We start from the raw sequence: 22348 nt of genomic DNA, 5'->3' as shown, positions 1-22348 counted from the left end.
GAATCCCCGTTCTCATAACTTCTAACAGAAGTTTGCAACATGTTCCTGACACAAGTCGGCCTGTACCAGTACGTGCAAATCAGAAACCCTTTTTATCTCTTCAGGCCTACAACAATTCTAGCAAAGGTTAAACTAAAATAACATGTTAGCCTCTCATTGTTAACGAAATAAGAAACACATCTATGGAATATAAATCTAACGAATAAACAAATCTTTGTAACATTAGTGCAATCCATGTCAATGCAAAGGAATATACTTTTCTACCCTTCTGGCCTAGCCATAAGGCCCGTTCCTTTCTATGCCTTGCAGCATGACATTCTTCTATTAGCAGCTACATGACATGGATCATGATTAATCACGTCTAATAAAGGTATACATTTTCACACATTTCTGCATTAGTTCCACTTCTATATGAAATCTCTAGATTAGCTACATTTTCCGAAGTATAGGTGAATATATTTTCAGCACTCATAGCATTTCTCTTATGATTTGTGCGTACTACTTCTAACTTTGGTGCACTCATACATTTTGCTCAGTTTGCGCTCTCTCAATATTGCTCATAAAATGCAGGTTTTAATATATACTGCTGTGAGTTTTACAGCACTGAGGTTTTACAATGCTTTCCAAATATGAAGGTCCTCCCCCATGGCACGTGACCACCTTGACGTGGAGACTGATTTGGAGCAGGGGTAGGGGGGAGGCGTGTCATGCAGCTCAGAGATTTGGGTCTGGAAGGCCCAGAGACGGGTGATAATGTACTTCCACAGATGAGCGGAGTTATGCAATCCTAGAGATAGACAGAACTGTCTCTGTACCCAGTGACGCTTGAGGTCCAGTTTGCGCATGATACAAAAATCGTCAGGTTGGGAGTGTCATTATTTGACTGATTGATTATTTGTAGAGCGCTCCTAGATTAAGGTACACGGTATCCTGTCTCAAAATACCGTAACGCAGACTGTCAGAGTGCTGTGGAATATTTTATGGCCTCTGAACGTGGCAAGCCAAAATTATGGAAGGCTTTGCTTTGTACAAGGTTGCACAGGTGTCACCGGACACTGATGCTTTCAAATGTGCATTGCATTCTCTCTGTCATGCTATAGAGAATTACAGGGTTCTGTGTGTGGGGGATCAGATTCCTCTCTTTGCATTTTGCCTTTAGAGCCTCTACCAATGTGCATCCACTTCGCCTCTCACTTGCCTGATCTGCATTTACAAAGACTTTGGCCTACAGTCTGGTCCCAATAAACTCCACTGCCTGAGCTGGTTGAAACATTATCAGGAGTGCTTCATCGTGCCGTAGCCCTGGCATGATCTGTTCATGAGGTGCTTTGATTTGTGGCGCCTCCTAAAACAAATGCAGATGCCAGAGAGCTAAGGTTAGTTCTGGGTATCTCAGGGGGTATGCACTTGGAAGCGTAGCCAGTACTTTGATTCAGGTTCCCTCAGGTCCACAGACCTAGCTGTATTTTACAGTTGAGGCAATACGGAGTTCCAGGGAAAGAGTAAGCCTGACTGATCCTACCACACTAGAAACCAAATCTGGGTAGCGACTCTTGCTGGAAGCACTGCTGAACCTAGACCCTCTCAGTACCGCAGTCCTGTCCTAAGTGACTTTTTTCTCTGATCTGCTTTGTTTTTGCATTCATCCGCTTAACAGTACTCAAGTTCGTTTAAGGTGTGACTCCTGTCTTAGATCTAAATCAGGGTGTGTGAAGAGCTCCTCCTTTTCACTGCTGTAAAAGTTTACTGGAGAGTGTGGTAAAATCACTTCATTTTCTTATACTACTGGCTGTTGCCTGGCGATGAGGGCTCTGTGTCTCAGAATTGGTAGTTGATTTTTTAACTTTTGCACACCCAAAGTAGGATAGTTATCAGTGTCTTAGCACCAGTAACTGGTGCTTCACCTGGACTTTGAGAAGTCCTCGCTTCTCAACTGGAAGAGATTATTGTCAGCGGCTGGTCCTTCTTTGCCGGTAGCTTTCCACGTTTGGCACTGGAGAATATGTGCTGCTGTGACCAACCAAAAGGTGGTCAGTGGGGAGGAAAGACCAGCAGGGAAAGGAGGTGATAGCCAGGAAGAGCTGCACCGGGCCCTGCTGACTGCCTCTGGGTGTGTGTGTGTGTTGCTGGCTCTGGGTGTGTGTGTGTGTGTGGTAATAATTGCTGTCTGCTGAGCTCGTCCATAGGGTACAATAGGTCTCACATTTGCGGGAGATTAAGCTAATGGCAATGTAAATGACAATGCCATTTATTTATCTGTTTTCAAAACCAACACATAAATACAAATTTTGTCATTTACAATGCCAATAGCTCAAACTTTTCCAAAGGCGAAACCATTGCATTGTAAATGCTTGTTTGGCTAGTGTTGTGGCCGATTTGGGTTGTGCCTGTGCTGTTTAAAAGCCGCCAGAGTCCCAGTGGGGGCCTTAACGGCCTTTCTGGGGCAGATGGGACTTGGTTACCTCCTTCTTACCACCTGGATGGAGGTGTCATTCCCAGTCTCTCGCTGGGCCGGTCCATTAATGTTTGCAGATTGAGCGGGGGCCTGAGAAGAAGTGGCCCTCACCATTGTGAACCAATCTGTGCAAAAAGAGTCCTTGCAACATTTGCATTTTTTCAATTCAGTTAAGAACACATGCGTCATCTGAGAAACGAAGCGAAAAGGCGCAATCCACCAATGTGGGCCACTTCCTTGATAGGGTGCCCGGGCCTATTTTTGAACATGAAAACAAGTGCGCTTAGTTTGACATCCACAAAGTACCAGGGGACGTTAAAACACTCCGGGGCAGATGTACAAGCCCCTTGCACCACTTTTGCGTCATTTTTAACATGGGGAAAATGACGCAAAAGTTGCGCAAGGGGCTTGTAAATCTGCCCCTCCTTACTTTAAGTTTGGCCCATTTCCAAAAAATACCTTTACCAAAAAAAAAAGAAACTTTAAAACTCCAATAAGAAACTGACTGCCTAGAAGGCCGAGGCCCAGCATCATCACATATTGAATGCAAACATACCGAAGGCTGACTACAATACCACAGGATGATTAATTCAGTAAATAGAGAAGCAGGCGGGCTGTCGCTCGGTGCTACTGAGATGCAGCCGGGCCTGTCGGGGCTGCAGCTGCGCGAGCTCGTGGCAGCAGCAGGCCGCCGCGCGAGCGCTGCCTGACACCTTGATTATTACACCGCGCAGCAGGCTCTAATTTCTGGATAAACCGACGTCTTTGATGCGCTCTGATTGGCTGTCAGGCCGCTCTTGGCCCCTCGGTAATGGGACGGGGTTTGGGGATTGACTTTCGTCGCAAAGCTTAACATGCGGCCGCTGGAAAGAGCCAGCAGCCACCTCTTCTTCGTAGCGGCCGTCGACAGCTTTCACCTCGAGCATGCATTATTCATGGCCGCCCAGAGAGTCGAGCTTAAGTCGCTCTTCAGGGCGAACCACATAAAATGTCCATCAACGTGTCAAGTTTTATTTGAATTTAGATGAATCCCCGGTGCGGGAGGCAGCGACATGTGAATGGTAAAAAAGAAAAGTGCGCGGTGTGTGGGGTTGAAGTCGCGCGAGTTATAACAGTCAAAGGCGGCATCTTGCGGCACTTGTCTTGCATTTTCCGACAACGTTCAAATGGAAGGAAAGGCAAACTGCAATTCATGCCGTTTAATAACAATATGCAGCGAGTGAGCAGAGAGAGGCCAAGTGACATTATATATCAATAAACGTAGCTTGATATTACGTCAACATATTACCACGCCAGAGACAGGGGGGAAACTAGAAACAATCAATGGCATGTATTTGTATAGAACGAAAAACAAAACATCTACGCCTGGGCCTTATAAATCTTTTACCTAAACACTTCTCCGTTTGGAGAGCACATCACTTGTCCGATTTGTTTTGTAAAGCGTTTGAAGTGTTGCGTTACCCATGTAAACGTGTAAAGTATTTTGTCTGCCCCAGAAAGATGAAAAGCTGAGCCTTCTGGACTCCTGGTAGAATTCTTCAACCCTGAGACTCCGCGCAAATTCCATACCTGCCTCTCCATTCGTTGACTTTCTTTAAATGCACATTTACTAATGCAGTTGGTTTCGCCTTGCTCAACTCTCTTTCCAAAGGATGGGTATTTTGGAGAGAGGGTGGGCTAAGAAAATATACACACCGTTCAGGTTGCACATGTTAACCTGCACTGGTTCCTCTCGTCTCTGAGCCTGCTTGAAATGTAATGTATTATTATATTTGTACCTTGGCACAATTATATCATGGTTTCCGCTAGCTAGTCGTACATGCCCACAATTTGTCATAAATTACCCGTTCAATGGTGGAATGACCATTATAACAGGGATATGTTCATTAAATGTGTACAATGCATTCTCGCAGTTGTGCAAGAACCATCTTTGGCCCATAGATGCTCCCTGCATACCTACACCCCCCTGTTGTTTCAGGGTTGGACACCTTGTCCAATGGATCTTTTAATATGCCAAGAATTATCACATAATGTCATGACCACTATTATGTCATGGATGAACACCACTGAGCCATGGATGTACACAGTATATCAAGCATGACGGCATTCTGTCAGACCCCATTGTTTACAATATGTTCTGAATTATTAGCATTTTCGAAGGACAAGCATTTTATGAAGAGTGGGTGCCCACAAGTTGCAGAGAGCTGTCAACAATGTGTAAGGCCAGTATTTTATCAGTGGTAGGAAGGAGCCATGCCATGGATGCCTTCAAGTTTCTAAGAAAAAACACAAGCATGTGAGGGCAGGCATTTTACCTGGTGTTTGCAATGAGGTTTGTTCCTTGGATGAGCTCCCATTTAAAAAATGTAGTGCTGTAGGGTCAAATATATTTTACCACTGAGTTGGCATCATACAATGGATGCCCACAAGAGGGTCAGCGTTTTACCACAAGTGGTAAAGGGCATCATCTCATGGATGCCCACAATTTGCCAAGAATTACCATTATTTTGTGAGGGTAGGCATTTTACCAGGGTGAGCAGTGCGTACAACACTCATACACACTCTTAATTCCTGCACACGCACACATTCACAAACTTGCATGGGTACACAAGTACTCTGAAACGGGACACTTTTGTTTCTTTTTAAATGATTATCTTCTGCCAGGGACCGAATTGAGGGTAGACGCCGTCTACCCACTATTTCCAGAGGGTAGACGTGCTGGTCACTTTCAGCAGAGTGCCACATTCCTTTTCTACTTCTCCCGAAATTCACAGAAATATGCTCAACACGTCCCAATGTAATTTTCCGACACTGGCATTTTCAGTAGTGTCTACACATTGTCTGCTTTCGTTCCTAGCAGCAAGGTGCAGGCAAGGAAGTGACTTATCAGATTCCAGCTTCGCCCATAGCAAAAGCTGAAGTTAAGGGGCCATTAGGCCTCTTTTTGTTGGAGTATCCTTACAGGGAGCTATGGGGGGCCTCACACCTATATGTAATGGAGGAGAAAAAAAGGCTCACATTGTATCACTTCACATGTACTTACGAGAGAAATGCTTTTGCCTTTGTTCTGTGACTTTATATAAGAAATATGCTTGCACTGTAAGAATGTCAGATGTATTGGTCACCCCAGTATTTACACAAATAATTGAAATACCACCATTTTTTAAATAGCTCTTTAGCACTACAGTATTGTGTACATCAATTTAAAGGGTATGCTAAATAAGACAGTAAGGATTACACCGAGTAGGAACCCCATGTCCTTCATACCTCACTGTGCTATATTAGAAGGTTTACAATTTATGAACTGCAAGAAATAAAAGGATCTCTGTCTTAAAACTTGTTAAAAGCAGTAACCCACTCACCCATTTCCATATAATAAAAATCTGTCATCTGTGTGCTACATAATCTGCTTTGCAGGAGGCATATTACTTTGATTCGAAACTGGGACTTGCCAAAAAACAGATCTCTCCACCAAATACGTTATCCTTCAGATTTGTCTTACCATTATTTTTATTATTCCCTGAGATTTAGCTGGCACACAAAGATGTCTGCAGCAGGTGCCTTAACCACATAAGATATTCTAAAATACAGACACTGCAACCAATTAAGCAGAACAGATTTACAGCCACGTTCCTCCTTGTTGCCAATTTCTTTGTGGGATTGATTAAAAAATGTATAAGTAGAGGCACAGATTTTTCACCGGGTTTGCGCACAACCCAATGCAAAATCTCTTGTTAAATATATTAATGTGCTAAAATGCACTCAGGATAGACCTGCTAGGCATATGTGAGGTCTTAAGATCTGATGTCACTTCCTGCAAGGTCATGGGTTGTGATGCAACTTCCTGTGATTCCACATGCAGTGTCACACGTCATGATGTCACACGCCATGTTGTCACTTGCATACAGCCTGGCTTGGTTAGTCCCCCACTTTTTTTTCTTATAGGATTTGTGCCCTGAGAGGCATAGTTGATTTGTGCTGGTTGCCAAATACTGGAATATTTTATACAATCACTTTGTGCTATTTTCAGGGTATTGAGCTAGAAAGTTTTGTTGATAACATTCTCAGTCAATGCGGAGCTGCCCTGTATGAAGTGTGGCTAAAGCACTTAAAAGAGCAGCTTTGTCACGCACATTTTCTCACAAACCTGCCTTTATTATTCACCTGCATTTGCAGAAGCTTCTATGCACAATTCTCAGGTTAATGATAAATTGGCTTCAAAGAGCAATAACATGTTGCTATGACCCATTTTAAAATCCTCTACTTTGTTGGCACTGGAATCCGTGATCTGTTATGTACGAAAGTGTTGCTGGTTTAACACACAGGACTAGTCATCCATCAGTTTGTTAAATTCAATTCACATTCATCCAGTTTGTGTGAAACACATATAGAAGTGAAATGCTTTACTGAGGTTAAATACATTTGGAGATTAGTTCCAAGCTACTTGAAAATCTTGATAGACAGGCATTTCTACAAAAGCCAATCCAGGTGCCATATCTGGTGCTTTCACTTGCACCAAATGCTACTATTAAGCACCTTTTGCAAGTTTTAAAACTCCCTGAAGGAATGACAGCCTGTTGCCCACCTGATCGTGACTAAATCATGTGGATAAGAAAGGGGGTACTTCCAGGGTCATAGCTACAATTGGTGCAGCAGGTGCAGCGGCACCAGAACCCAAAACCCTGAATGGTCTATTGATACTTGACAATTACTGTATTGTACTATCCAAACAGTTCACAGCTCAATTTCTTTGTGCTGCTACATTGTGTGGCCCTCCCTGTGACATAGCTGCCAAGTTTCTGAGGTCAATGCCTGATGTTCTAGTCCAGTCCAGGTTTTATCTTTGAATTCTGGGACTTGTAGTCCTGTTATATAATGGAATAAACAAGACTGCAAGTCCCAGGATCCCAAATAAACCTTGGACTGGAGCAGCACCACGCTTGGACCTGGAAACTTCACATGGCTGCTGTGAGGACTCACTAGAGACAAAAGAAGCAGTTAGCAGGGCAGGCATTCCTCCTACCACCACCTCTGTAAGATGGCCCATCAACAAGCGTCATTTAATGCCTGCATGACGGTCTCCAAGCCCATCCTTTAGGGTAGCAATATTGGCCTTTTTTTGGTTTGCTTTTGGCTAGAGAGTGTTCTAAAAACTGGCAACACTGGGAGGGAGTTCGTAGTGTTTTGGAACTGTTTTTAGAGGACTGCCCTAGCCCGCACTGCTGACATAAATCTTGTTGGGGTCCCATCTCATCAGCCTGTTCTGCCCCCCTTCCATGTACCATAATTATTAAATGTGTGCTGCGCCCACCATAGCGAAATATAAAAGTGCTTAGAGTGGAGGACCAGTGGGTACCGGAGGGTCAGGGATATCTAAAGAAAAACAGTTAGAGTGCGGGTGAAGTTTTGGCTTTGTTTTAAGAGTCTGCACATCCTGCACATGATAACAGATGGGATTGTAAACAAAATGTATGTATTCTATTGTGACATTTCTTTTATGTCTTTGCTTCCTTTATTTAATAGCCATACATCATTACCAAAGCTCTAGAAAACATTTACAAGTGCTCTGTATCAGGGACATCTTAAGGATTTTGGGGGCCCTGGGCCAAACGTATTTTGGGGACCCCAGTTTGAAACAGTTTTGAATTTATGACCCAATATCAGCTCTTTCATGCCCTTTTTGGCCATGTCACTGACAGTGCACAGGCACACTCCTCCAATTTCTAATTGTGTCTACATATAATATTAAGGGATAGTGATCTGTGTTTTCAGTGTTGTAACAGAGCAGCAGTTTATCAAAGTTATTGCAAATAATCTCTGTAACACCCTCCAATTTCTCATATGTGAGGTCCTGTTTGGATATAAAATAAACTTTTTATGGATAATGCATGAAACGTAAAAAGAACATTTCTCTGCAAAATGTCTGCAATAGACTCTCCTACATCACCCACATTAAAAATGAATTTAAAAATAATGGTATTTAAAACAATGTGTTTAACAATTATTCAAGGTCATCATGGCAAGATTCTCTGCAGAACATAGCTGTCTCTATCAGGCCCCCCTAAAAGGCTGGGGCCCTGGGCCAGAGCCCACTTTGCCCATGCCGTAAAACGTCTCTGCTCGGTATTTATATTTGCTATTTGAAGTATTTATAGATAACAGCTAGAAATACCGGCCTTTAGATGATTTTGCTTATTTAATGATTTATTTTATTTTATTTTTAGAGTTTTCTATGGCGTGAACCAGACCCAAAGTAGGGTATCAGATTGCTTTACATAAAGAGCACGGTGTAAAACATAATAGTGAAAAACATTGTATACAAAAACATAGCATTAAAAGTAGCAGCATGTAGGAAAAAGGTCCGGGTGAATAGTAGCAGTGGGAATTGTTCTGAAACAATAAAAACAAGATTGATTTTTTGTTGGTCTTCGCTTCGCGGTCTCATTAACTCGAGAGTAGAGGAATTTAGGAGGTTGTATAGCTGGGGTCGTAATTATGTAGATTTAAGGTAGGAATTTGCTTATCAATAATTTATTTTGCTTCCCTTTTGAAGAGAGGCGTGCCCACTTCATTATTATATGTGGAAATGTTATTCATGTTTTCTTTTATTTCTGTTGCTGACAGCGTTACAAGTTGTGAGGTTAAAACTCAAGGAACTGTGCACTTAAGGACTTTGCTGCCAAGGTTATATCTTCATGTATGTCCTCAAGTAACATTTAAACTAACAGCTACAGAAACACCACCCTATCAGGTCCCTCACACAAATTCGTAAGAGTAATTTTGAGTGTGTATAATTTGTGGTAGTTTAAAGACAAATGGCACTGATGGTTTGTTTGCTGTCATATGCTTGCCTGTGTCTTTGGTGCAGTGGTTACCAGTGTCTTGGTGGATCATGATGAAGGCATGCCACTTACATATATCCTCATTGAGTAAGTAAGGGGACGTGTATGAGGATGAAGATTTAATGGTTTGATTACTTACTGGTAATTATTCGCACTCTGATTCTCACTCCTTCATCTCAGTATTTATACGAACACCGTTCCTCGTACGAACACCGTTCCTCCTGTAACTGTACATGGGTGTAGGCTATGATGCAAGATCTCCAATCTATTTTCATTATTCCTTGCATCAGGGACCACAGTTTGTTCCACGGAACTTAATCTAATTTTCACTAAAGACAACATGCTCCTCCTTTAGCAGCCAAAATCCCTTAGGCTCTTTGGAATATTAATATTTATGGGTTCCAGCTTGATGGATATGCATGGAACGCCTCTGAAATATTTCTAAGGAATGAATAATCAGGCCAGCATGACGTCATCTGTCCTTCAACTACCAACATGCTTACAGTCTTCTAATATATTTAGCCTTCCTATGTGCCACAACTTACAGACGTTATTCGGGGAGCCACCCAATTAAAGAGAGCTCCCTGCTTACATGTTAGCCTGAAGCCCCATTTCGCTGTCCTGCTCACACCTGCCATGGTCCATCCTCCAACACAGCATGGCCCTGTTGGGTCTCATACACAGCCAGGAGACAACACAGATTGCTATGCTCAGAATATGAAATAGTGTGCAACTTGCATTTTTTGCTTATAATGATCACAGTGTTTGTAATTGTCGGTGTATATGATGGTGCTATCTTGAGGAGATTAATAAATGTTATCGTTCTCAAGTGATGTTTTTAGCATCTTTATTGCAATGTGTTAACTGCTTTGTTCTTGGGGCCAAGTTTAGTGTGCCACAGGCTTAAGTACTGATCACAAAAATACTTGATGCATCTCTTAATATATTCAATTGTGCTCATGATAGACCAACTGAACATGCATGTCACTTACTTTTATGTCACGATTGGCGATGTCACGCGAGGTGATATGCCCATTCTGCCTGAATTGGTGAGTCCCCCACCTTTTTTTTTTAGGACTTTTGCTCTGCTTCTGTCATAGTTTCAAGCTATTATCCAGCCTCTTGCTGCAGTATGCCACTTCTTGCGCACTATGGCTAACTGATGCTTAACAATTGGCACTCCAAGAAGTCGGAGGCTGAAGATGAGAGCTCCTTGGGTGGCTTGTGGAAGGGGGTCTTTCGGAAATGCTTTGGGGTGAAGTGAAGGGAGCTAGCATGAGAGTCTTAAGTAGAGGCAGATATGAGTGCATTGGGAAGAAGAGAGCACACAAGTATGCCTTTGAGGGACTGGTGGGGGAAGCTGGAGTGCCTCAGGTGGATTGGGTGCAAGTGTGAAGGGTCTCAAACAGGTGAAGGAAGTATATGGGACTGCTTCACGCAGCAGGAAAGAAGATGCCTTTCTCAATGTTGTATTATGATGTTATTACCTCTCCTTGCCACAATGGAGCCATAAAAACAGCATAATGTATGTCGCAATTGCTCAATGGGAACCCAACTGAAGTAAGGAGGAGGAAACCATTGGTCCTTTCTGGAGTAACATAAATAAAGATGAAGTTCCTTACATGCTCATAATTGCACAGGAGTGGCGGCCCGTCTCCTTCTTAACCCGCAAACATGGAAGATTTGATTGGGGAGTGGACTTCTGTTACATATATATATATATATATATATATATATATATATATAAATATATATATATATATATATATATAAAACTTACTGGCGGTTGCCAATAGGTAGTTATAGTTAGGACCTATTTTCCATAGGAAATCTGCAACATTCTATTCCCAATAACTTTGAGCGCAGGTTGAAGAATCTTCGCAAAATTTTCAAAACTTTTGGCCAGCTCCGGTCCACCCCTATCCTGAAAGCCTTGGGGTGATTCGTCAAGCGAGGGCAGAGAAAAAAGGGGGTCCCAAAACGTGTTTTCCCTATTAAATTTTCTATAGGAACATTTAGTCGCAGCTAGAGCCCGAACTGCTGAACGGAATTACACCATATTTGGCAAAGAAGTAGTCCTTAGTTCAGACTCGTGCATTTTTGTTAAATGGTGTAAAATCTGTTCAGTAGTTGATGAGAAAATCAAAAGTAAAATCACATATATATCTATGGCCGGGGTGGATCCGCGCATCCTGAGCACACCCTGCATGCACCCTCCCGAGCACGAGCTGCATGCTAATTGGCTAACAACTGGCTGTCAACACTCCAAACCAGGAAGTGTTGGCAGCCATTTTGTGCCTCGGTAGAACCAAGGCACAAGAAATCCTTGAAAAAAGTGTGCAAAACGCAAAAAGGGGGCAGGGTAAAAACACCCTGACCCACTAGGCCTGCTTAGGGGGTCCCACAAGGACCCCCAGATCCCAAAGTCTTTAAAAAAAAAATGTAAACAGCAAAGTCCACACAGGGTGCGCGGATTCTGCTGTGAAAAAGAAAAACGAAGCGCTGGCTCCCGCGCTTCGAAGATAATTAGCCCCCGTGGGGGCCAAGTCCCGGGGTCATGCTAAAAAAAAAAGTGTGGAGGGGCCCAATCCCATTCACACTGCCCCGGGGACCGCCACCCCCCGGGGCAAAGTATTCATAGTTGCGGGGGGCACACTGTTCCCCCCCCCGCAGCCCCGGGAACTGCCACCCACCGGGGCTTTAAAAAAAAAAAGCCTGTGTGGGGGGGCTCAAGCCCCCCCACATGCCCCGGGTACCGCCACCTAAATATTCAAATTGGGGGGTCTGTGATGGAAGAGGAAAGTGACAGGGCCTTAGATAAATGGGAGGCCTCTATTGAAGACCCTCTAAACATTATTGTGCCTTTTAAAGTAATACAGACGCGGGACTCGGTCAGCTCAGCTTCCTGGTACTCTGAGACTCTTAAAAAGGAAAAAGCCATCTATCCTGTCACGTATCCTGTTTCTGACTATGGGTTGTTGTAGCTGAGACTCTCCTGACCTAGATGGCCTTTTTCGAAATTTGAATCGGATGCCGGACACCTGAAATACTCCGTCCTGAAGCCTGGAGGCCTACACTGTGCGACATCCAGGGACTTGGGCATCTGGAATACCCCGAGAGTAATTGAACAACAACGGCGTGTGGAAGGGATCGCTGTCCGGGGCCTACTTTCGGTTTCGGTTTTCCCCGCCCAAAACGGCTGGGAGATGACTGTCTCTTGATCTAGCTGGCCCGTGTGCTCACTTGCTTAATTGCTCTTCACCGGCGCCCTGCACTTTGATTTCTTGCTGCTTCTCTCCGTCGGGAGCCATTCTCACCGGGTCCCAAAGGCCCCCAAGGGGCGCGCAGACTACCATGGCGGGCAAGCCTGATAGCGACAAGCGGATAACTAAGAACACATCTCGGGGTGGCATTACCCAAACTACCATTATGGACCGCTTTGCGCGCCACAAGGGTTCACCCAGCGGAACTTGCAAAACTTCTGAGGACCTTGGTGGAGGCCCCCCTGAAACGGAGGAGCTGACTCTTCGAGATGTGATGGGCGCCATCGCGAGCGTGAAGTCATCCATGGGCCAACAATATGAGACTTTGGCTGCTAAAATTGACACAGTGGCAGTGGATGTCAGTTTGATTAGGGCGGATTTGGCTAAGACAAACAAGAGAGTCAATATGCTGGACATCAAAGCTGCCAGTCTCACCACCGACGTTTCGGATCTCCAGACCGAGGTCCGGACCCTACGAACCTCGAATGAACAGTTTGCCCGCCGGCTCGAGGATTTTGAAAGCCGTGCTAGGCGAAATAACATTCGCATTGTCGGAGTTCCGGAGTCCTCAGCCGATCAATCAACAGATCTCCTTGTGGAGGACCTGATTCTGAACTATCTCGCCCCCAAGGGCCTAAGTAACTTTTTCGAGGTGGAGCGCGCCCATAGAGTTCCGGGTGGACGACGCACACAGGGTGCTACACCACAACCCATCATTGCGAGGATCTTTAACTTCAGGGACAGGGACGCCATCTTGCAGGCTTCGAGGACCAATGGCCCCACCAAATTTGAGAATGCATCCATCAGCTTCTACCCCGACTTCACTCAATCGGTGCAGAAACAGAGATTGGGATTTACCGGAGTGAAGCGTAGACTGAGAGATTTGGGCATGAAATATGCCATGCTCTTCCCTGCCCGATTACGTATCGAACATAATGAGCGTGTGTTATTTTTTGATATGCCAGGGGTGGTTAGTGACTGGTTAGACACTTTGTCGATGCAGCGGGACACTGCGGAGCAGTCCAAGGGCGCAGAGGGAGGCCAGGAGGACCAGGAGGAGTAAGGAAATCGGCATGTGTAACTGCCGTACCACGTTGCGGTGGTTCGTTTTCTTTTTTGGGTCACTGACATTTTCATGACACTAACCCTGGGGCGGCGGGGGCATGGGGACTTGTCCTCCTCCTGGGGTGATCCTTTTTCTTCTTGTAGAATAGTTTTCTAGGGTAGGGCGACAGGCACACTGCAAATTGGGGTGGTTTTTTGTGTTTTCGCAGCGGTGCAGGGTGGGGGGATGTGTGTGTGGGACATTTTGGGGGAGGGGGGGTTCTTTCTTTCTGTTTGCACTGTTTCAGAGGCTGCAAACTGTCGCATATTGTGATCTGTGTTTCCTTCACAGGGTTTGGGGGGCCCTGCCAATACTTATGGAATGGGGGATAGGGGGCTGAGAGTTATAAGTTGGAATGTCAACGGCTTGGGGGACAAGATAAAACGGGGGATCGTACTTCAATACTTGAAACGCCATTCACCAGATATTGTACTATTGCAGGGAACACACTTGGTGGGGAACACGTTCCATGCTATGAATAGGAGGGGTTACAGGTTGACTGCACACTCAGGGTTCACCTCGGGATCCAGAGGGACCGGTGTTATGGTCCGAAATTCCCTCCCCCTGGAGATTGATGACACGGTAGTAGACGATAGGGAGCGGTATGCGGCCATTATCGGAAGGTGGGAAGGGAAGGCGATCTCCATCCTCTCAGTATACGTTCCCCCGGGCCTGCAGACCACCACCTTTGCCGACCTGGGGAAACTGGTGTTGGGACTTCCCGAGGGGATTTTGGTGGTTGGAGGTGATTTTAACTCGGTTGCTGACGGCTTGGTGGATAGTCATCCTCCCAGGGCCCTCACGCAGTCGCAGTCCGGCCTTGGTGGCTTCTTGGAAACGTTTGGCATGGTTGATTGTTGGCGGATGCTTCACCCCGGGCAGTCTCAGTACACCTTCCACTCTGGGGCACATGGGAGCTTGGCTAGGCTTGATTAAATCCTCATGCCTGCAGCCCAGGCTGTATCCGTGAGAGAGGTCCGACACTTGCCCAGAGGCATCTCGGATCACTCCCCTTTGTGGATATTCATTGATCTCCATCTGGGCTCCGGGGGCCGGGTCGCCCCGATCAATCCCTGGCATCTCCGTCTTCCGGAGACCAGGGCTGGGGTGGTTAAGGCAATTGACCATTACTTTGCTGAGAATGAGGGATCGGTGTCCTCGTCTGTGTCCCTGTGGAAAGCTTTTAAAACTGTTATTCGGGGTCAGACGCTATCGCTGATTGCCAGTTCAAAGAAACGCCACAATGAGGAGGTTGAGCAGTTGGAATCTGACATCCCTGCTTTAGAAGCAGACCTTGAGACGGGGGTCACGCGAGACAAGATACATGTTTTGCGACTGAAACAATCTGACTATAAAGCCGTGGTGACGAATGCTGCGAAAGCTATGAGTCGGGAGCAACAGGGCCGTTTGTATTATGTGGGTGACAAGGCCGGGAAGTTGATTGCATGGTTGGACAAGAAAGAAAGACTGAATCGAGTGGTGCCGGTTGTCGAACGTGTGGATGGTGTACGTGTGGTGGATCAACTGGAGATCGTGGAAGAGTTTGCCTGTCACTTCCAAGCGGTGTATGCACCGATCTCTGATCGGCCGGAGGCGAACACGCATCTTTTGCTCAGGGATATCACTTTGCCTAGCTTGTCCGACTCTGACAGAGAGTTTATGGAGGTAGATTTTTCCACCGATGAAGTAGCGCTCGCTATTCGATCCATTCGCTCCGGGAAGGCCACAGGCCCGAACGGCATACCTATCGAGCTGTATAAGTTGTGTCTGATGGAGCGAGTTTCAGAAATTATTTTATTCTGACTCGCAAAATTAATTCTCTGTAACATGAACTAATCTATTAATAAATTGTTGCACATTTTGTATAATTAATTCAACCTAGAGTAAAATTGCATTCACACAAACACGCGGGTCTAATGTTATGTGCTCTTGTTGCATTTGCGAGTTTGTCTTGTAACAACATGATTAATATTGTCTTGTTCGTTCTATTGTCCTTGTCACTATTAATGCGGCTGATCATTTTATGGCATGTGCTTTCATTATGTGTGCTTATATGTTTGTCTTATGTCGTGACTGTTTGTCTGTGTATTATTCGATCATCTTTTTACTCTTTCGGATACATAAAGATTCCAGCTGGACATTATGAAGAATGGTAGATATTAAATGTGCTGCTTTATTTGTTTGCTTTTGCAAAGGTGACATTTAGTGATGGGTTAATTATTAGCAATGGTAGGGTGGGTAACAGAAGGGTTTATTTTACTTGAATTCATCACCTTTTTGTGTTTGTTTAAATACTAGCTTGAGTGAAAGGTTTGGGGCCTAGTTGGTTGGCCTGACAAAAGGAGCTGAGCGTGACAGAGACGATGTTGTCATTGAAAAACTTCCACGCACGGAAATGTGCAGAAGCTCAAACAATGGACGTTCAGTACAGCTCCGAAAGTAAAAGCGTCAAGGCCAAGGAAGTGTGTAGAGGCAGCTTGGCTAAAATCCTGGAGGAAACGAATATGAACTTTAGTTAAATGTTACAACTTTGGGAAGCCAAAGTTGCTTCGTGTCAATGGACAATGACATAATGATGTCACAGAGACTGATGCGTTGGCCTCACGGTGGTCTGATGGATGTCAACCAATTAGGTTGCTGCTTTCTTTAAAAAATATAATTTCTAGTTAGATTAGTGAGTAACAAAGGTATAAAAATCTGGCCTCTTGAAGGGAGCGGGGCTGACTGTTTCCTGAGGGCGAAGTGCTGTCCGTTTTCCTTTTGGACACGTAAGGCATGTTTGCTTAATAAATTGTTTTCTTTTTCAGGTCAGATAGCTAACTTAGGGAATAGGGTTGATGTTTTCTTTAATTCATTATTCTAATTCATTATTCTATACAATGTTGAAGTGCCAGACCTTTTGAGCCAATGATTTAATGAATAAAACTGATTAAATTAAATGCTTGGAATTAATAAATGAACTAATAAAGATTTTGAATATTAAAAATAAAAGACTTAAAATGTCAAGCTGGTCTTGATTATTTAGTTGTTACCATTAGTATATTTCCATTGGCCTCAGTGGTCTAATTAATTTTCCTTTGATAAATCAATGAATATAAATGTTATACTGCAGTTGTAAATATTTATATATGAGACAGTGTGATTAATTAGGCCACATGATTCAGCTTCATGATATTCTGTCCTGGTTGCATGGGCCTAGTTATTGATTAGTTTGGTGAGTATTAGGTAGTGAATGGTGACGCATATGAGACAGAATTTCTATAGTGACGCTGGATCAATTCTTTTGGTAGCAGATTCCGGTTACTATGGTAACATACATGTTACATGTAATTTACATAGGATACATGTCTAAAAAATGTTGGTAGGTTTGTTCACTTGTTGTATGTAGTCGAAAGGATTTTTTCCAGCAGTGTGAAAAATTCCTGGTTATTTGCCGGCAAAGAGTAGTGTGACTAGAAAAGTTACACAGTGCATTTGCTCTGTTTCAAAATTTGTGGTATAGAATATATCACGTGTTGTGGACGTACAACCCAAGTTTAGGGACCTTCGATGTGACTGGTTGAATGTTATAGTGAGGATTGCCTATGAAATCGTAGCATTAAGCATAGGGACCTGGTGAGCCTGTTTTAAAACTTTTTGTGAAAAGAATAATAGGATTTATCCAAGCTTGAGAGAAGGGTGAGATAGCGTCGTCTATTCTTATTAACGTTTGACGTTTTCTGTGGTTGGTTCAAGTCCTGCCAAGATCTTGTGTGTGAATGATTAGGGGTTTCGTATGAATGCACGAATGATCGTATAGAAATAGCGTCGTCTATTTTATGCGGAGAAAGAGTTCTGAATGTTTGAAAACTATCACTTTATTAGCGAAACAGGCAAGTGGTTTGTTTATTTGTAGTTACTAATTAAAATTCATTGGAAAGTATGGTTTAAAATGGCGCTGTGAAAAAGTTTCGTGAAGGAGGGGTGAGTTTACGGAGTAACACGCAGAGAAGCTGCAGCGGCAGCATACGTCATTTCGGTTCGCGCTGTGATTGGCTAACATACGTCACAGAAAGCGCACTGATTGGTTCACGTGATAGTGACGAGCTGGTACCAGATTGGTCAGTTCTGAATACTGTATTTCTATTGGTGGAGCAAGGTGGTGACGTGGCTTAACCTGATTGACTTGTTGGTGTCTTTCGCGCACGGATTGGCTGGAATAGCGGAACACCAAGAGAACATTTCGAAGCTTACGGAATAAACAATTTTGATTTAAAACATGAGTTATTGGAACGATAGTGAGATAAAAAAGCCTTCATGGTTTCAGAAAGTGAAAAATTTGTTTAAACCTGATAAGAAAATTGAAACGCGTTGTGGTAAATTACTTCATAAGTACAAAACACCCGCAGCCTATATGGAAGGTGAATATGGCTATCATACTGTAATTTGGTTTGACAATTGGATGCATTATACTAAAAACGATGGCGTATTAGCTTGGCCGGAAGATGGGTCATTTAATATGAAAGTTTTGAGAAACTTGAGAGGAAAAATGATGGATCTTGTGCCAAAGCCTAGACCTACACAATTTGAGGCACTGGTTGAATGGGAGGTTGAGATGATGGAACTTGAGCGTGAAAGCAAATGCTTGGCACCTAGAAATTCTAAGTATATTCTAAATAGAGAAACACATGAAGACAAAGTGAGATGCTGGAGAAAGGCAGATATGTATGATGGTTTATATCCAGTGAGAATAATGATTACTGAATATCTAGAACAAAAGAAAGCTGGAAAAAGACTTGATGATGAATTGGATGATGCAGTTTTAGAAGACATTTATGCTACTAAACGCAAACCGCCACCTTATCAAGCAGGTTCTCAATCTACCCCGAGAGTTTCTACAGGAACTTCTCCAAGTGCACCTCCTAGGGAAACTGAGGAAGGTTCTCCCAGATTTTTTAAATTACCTGAAAGAGTAGGGTCAGTAAATAATTGTAGTACACCTAGAGAAAATAGATTTCCCCAACAGGAAAATAATTTTGTAAGAAATCAGGAAAGAATAACTGCTGACATTCAGGAAATTTCTAGTTACAATAAAGCAAAGGAAGATTTAATTCAACAATTGACAAAAAGCATGGAAGCAGTAACAGTACCAGTAACTATTGGTCCTGTGGTACCAGTTTTCGATCAAGGAGACATTCTGCCTTGACAGTTCCATTAAATGCAGAGATTCAAAAAGTGGCTGAGAGAATTTATTCGAAACTTTCAGAGATACATAGGGAAAAATCTATGATGCCAAATTTAACTTTAAATGGAAGTCTGTCAGGTTCGCAAACACCATCTGTGGCAGAATCAGATTCAGGTCTGTCAGAGAAGAGTTTAAACAGAATAGATTTATCTCAAAATGTATTGTCTCCTGAAGCTCCTGATTATAAAAAGCTTGATGTTGCAAAATTAAAAGCTGATTTGGAGGAATTAATAATTGGCACAATTGGTACTGACAATTTGAAATTGTATCAGGATGATGAACTCCTTTTTATCTGTAAAAGTATTCAGTGGAAAACGAAAAATAGGTATGAACAACTGGAAGAAATGGCTGCTGAATTAGAAATTGATTTGAGTAAACAGAAACATTTACAGAAACACAACAGAGTGGATTTTTCTGAAAGAGATATTGACAATCTCAATGCTGGAAGAATGGCCCATATAAAAGAATTAATACGTTTTCTCAGAAAATTAGGCGAATTAGGTAAATGGAGAATAAAATGGTCAAAGAATAAAGAACAGGATAAAAGGTTGAAAAATGAAGTGGTTTCAGAATTTCCAATGAGGGAAATAGCAGGAGGAGGATATGTACATGTTCCTTGGTCCAGACAGGATATTCTGTTGTTTACCAGCGATTTCCCTCATTTGAGAGAGAAGCCAGTTGAGTGGTATCGACAGGTAGACAGATTTATAAAAGTGTCAAAAGTTCTGTGGATTGATCTGGATGGATTTTTTGATATTGTTGTCCCATCAGATCTTTGGACAGAATGCAAAATTTCTGTGGATTGGACAAAAGAAGAACCTGCCCGAGACCCAATTACAGGTGCCCCATCAAAAGATGTCATGGACATTTAAAATAAGGTAATTTACTGGCTGAAAGGGAAAATTCCCCCGAAAGAAGTGGACTGGGTTAAAATTGACAGAACAAACCAGGAACCAAAAGAATCGCTTCATTCATTTTATGAAAGGTTACTGTTAGTCTTCAAACAGTACAGTGGCTACGAAAAATTAAGTGAAAAGGACATGAGCCACTTTATTTACAGATTTGTTTATGGCCTGAGACCTGAAACTGCCGATATGATTAGAAACGGGATTGTGTGCTTGAAATCACTTTCAGTTGATGACATCCTGAGAAAGGCAAAATATTGTAGTGATGAGATAGATGCAAAGCAGAAAAATCTCAAGGAAAAAGCAATGTGGGCACAAGTGAAGGTAGCAGAGCAGCAACAACAGCAGTTAGCTTCTATGCAGCAGCAGAATCAAGGCAAATTCAAGAATAATTTTAATAATAATAACGAGCCTAAATTTAATGTAAATGTTGAAGAGCTTAAACAGAAGCTCCCATGTTTTAATTTGCGGCGAGATTGGACACTGGAAGCGCGAGTGTGAATACCCGCCCAGAAATTTTAAAAATAATTAATTGAATCCACAGGTGCAGTGTGAGTTAAATCAGCAGCAACAGCAACAGCTACAGCAACAGTTAAACAAGTTAAGTCAGCAGCGACAGCTACAGCGACAGATAGCAAATCAGCAGAGCCAGATTCAGCAGAGCCAGATACAGCAGAGCCAAATTCAGCAGAGTCAGGTACCACAAGCACCATTCCCTAATAGTGCTAATGCTTAGAGTTTTTCACCTGAAACAGGTTTCTGTGGAGGTAATTTGGTAAATAATGTGCCAAAAGTTAACATGTCAAACGCTTCTCAATTTTGGCTGAAAGATAAAGAAGAGAGTGATTCATCAGAAGATTACTCATGACGGTGCCTGAGAGAGGAAGAAGAGTGTGTGCTTGGACCCACTCTTGAGGTAGATCAGTCTGGTCCATTTGTAAATGGGAAAGTGAATGACGTTGATATCACTTTCCTTGTGGATACAGGTGCTACCCGTTCTACTGTTAGATCAGCAGAAATAGAAAATCTTCCTCTCTCTGGTGAGTCCATGCAAGTTGTAGGTGTAGGTAATCAGCAAATTAAAACAAGTTTAACAGAACCAGTTAAAGTGGAAATAGGGAACTACAAAGATAAACACAGATTTCTAGTTTGTGACAGCAGTCCTGTGAATCTGTTGGGTCGTGATATATTGTGCAAAATGAATTGCAAGATATATTGCTCACCAGATGGCATTGAAATGCAAACATCAGAAGAAGATGGGCTTTATAAATTGACAATGTTAATGGTTGATGAAGAAAAGACATTACTGTTTCCTGTTTTTGATAAAAATGATTTGCCAGAAGAGCTCAAAAAGCCAGTTAATCCAGCAATTTGGGACTTAACAGGAAATGACATGGGTCTTATGAAAAATGTAGACCCAGTAAAAATTACTGTAAAGCAGGGAATAGATTTTCCAAATGTTCCTCAATACAAAATGAAAGCTGAGACAATTGAAGGTGTCATTCCAGTCATTGAAAAATTCATAAGTCAAGGTGTGCTAAAAGAAATTGAGAGCAGCCCATGTAATTCACCGATTATGGGTATTAAAAAGCCAAAAGGAACATATAGAATTGTTCAGGACCTGAGAAAAATTAACCAAATTGTTGTTCCATGTTGCCCAATTGTTCCAAACCCTGCGGTAATTCTTTACCAGATTCCGCATGATGCAGAATGGTACACAGTCATTGACTTGTGTAATGCCTTCTTTACAGTTCCATTGCATCCAGAAAGCCAGCAAATGTTTGCTTTCAGGTTCCAGAATTGCATCCTAGCATGGTGTCGTATCCCACAAGGGTATACTGAGAGTCCATCTATCTTTAATCAGTTATTAAAGAAGTCTCTGGAAGATCTGATATTGCCTGGTAATTCCACACTGGTACAGTACATTGATGATTTGCTTGTGGCAGAAAAAACACGAGAAAATTGTGTGACTGATACCATTACTCTTTTAAATCGTTTGGCAGATGAGGGACATAAAGTGTCACCTGCAAAATTGCAGTTTTGTAAACAAGAAGTAAAGTATCTTGGTCACAGAATTGCAAAAGGAACAAGAAAAGTGACAGTTGAAAGAATAAAATGATTCGAGCAATTCAGCCACCGACAACACAAAGACAGGTCAGAATGTTTCTGGGAATGGTTGGTTACTGTCGACAATGAATTAGTGGATTTTCAGTAATTGCAAAGCCACTTCAGAGACTAACAAAAGCAGACATAAAAGATCAAATCAGATTGTCAAAAATGGAACTAGAAGCTTTTGAACAATTAAAAAAGAGCTTATGTGAAGCTCCAGCTCTGGGTATGCCAGATTATGAGAAATAATTTGAACTGTACTGTAGTGAAAGGGAAGGATGTGCATTGTCTGTTTTGATACAGAGACATGGAAAACTGAGAAAGCCAATTCCATATTTCTCAACTGTTTTGGATCCTGTTGCAAAAGCTTTGCCAGGTTGCTTAAAAGCAGTGGCTGCAACAAGTGTAAGTCTTGAACAAAGTGAGGGTATCATTATGGGATTTC

At 42.8% G+C, this 22348-nt stretch overlaps 1 long non-coding RNA gene across 1 annotated transcript in view; it reads left to right on the top strand.

Annotated features, from left to right (window-relative positions):
• LOC147697057 (uncharacterized) overlaps positions 1–22348 on the top strand; it is a 58709-nt gene that overhangs the window by 28415 nt on the left and 7946 nt on the right. Inside the window, exon 2 of the long non-coding RNA XR_015299137.1 lies at positions 20339–20491. This is a non-coding gene — a long non-coding RNA (uncharacterized LOC147697057). The remainder of the gene's footprint in view (positions 1–20338; positions 20492–22348) is intronic.

This window comes from Lissotriton vulgaris, chromosome 8, assembly GCF_964263255.1.
Source record: "Lissotriton vulgaris chromosome 8, aLisVul1.2, whole genome shotgun sequence".
Classification (NCBI taxonomy): domain Eukaryota; kingdom Metazoa; phylum Chordata; class Amphibia; order Caudata; family Salamandridae; genus Lissotriton; species Lissotriton vulgaris.
Note: the sequence above shows the minus strand (reverse complement) of the source record. Positions and strands in the feature narration are given on the sequence as shown.